The sequence below is a fragment of the Charadrius vociferus genome, unplaced genomic scaffold, assembly GCF_000708025.1.
Source record: "Charadrius vociferus isolate BGI_N301 unplaced genomic scaffold, ASM70802v2 scaffold399, whole genome shotgun sequence".
NCBI classification, from domain to species: Eukaryota; Metazoa; Chordata; class Aves; order Charadriiformes; family Charadriidae; genus Charadrius; species Charadrius vociferus.
In genome coordinates, this window is record NW_009653080.1 from 500922 (window position 1) to 501175 (window position 254).

The window sequence follows — 254 nt, forward strand, 5'->3', positions numbered from 1 at the left end:
AGCTATAAACACCAAGGGTTTGCCGCCCGGGCCGGCTGCCAGCGGGGCCCGGTGGGCAAGGGATGGGGCAGGGGAGCGGCACCGCCGCGGGGGGCCGGGGTGCCAGCCCCACGGGCAAGGCCTGACCAGGAAAAAAAACCCAAAAAAACCCGTCAAACCTCAAACCTATTCTGCTTAAACCGTTGTTTCGTTTAACATCTAAAGGGAGACTCAACTGGGACCCAACTGGGAGGGGGGGGAGCAGCCCCCTCACC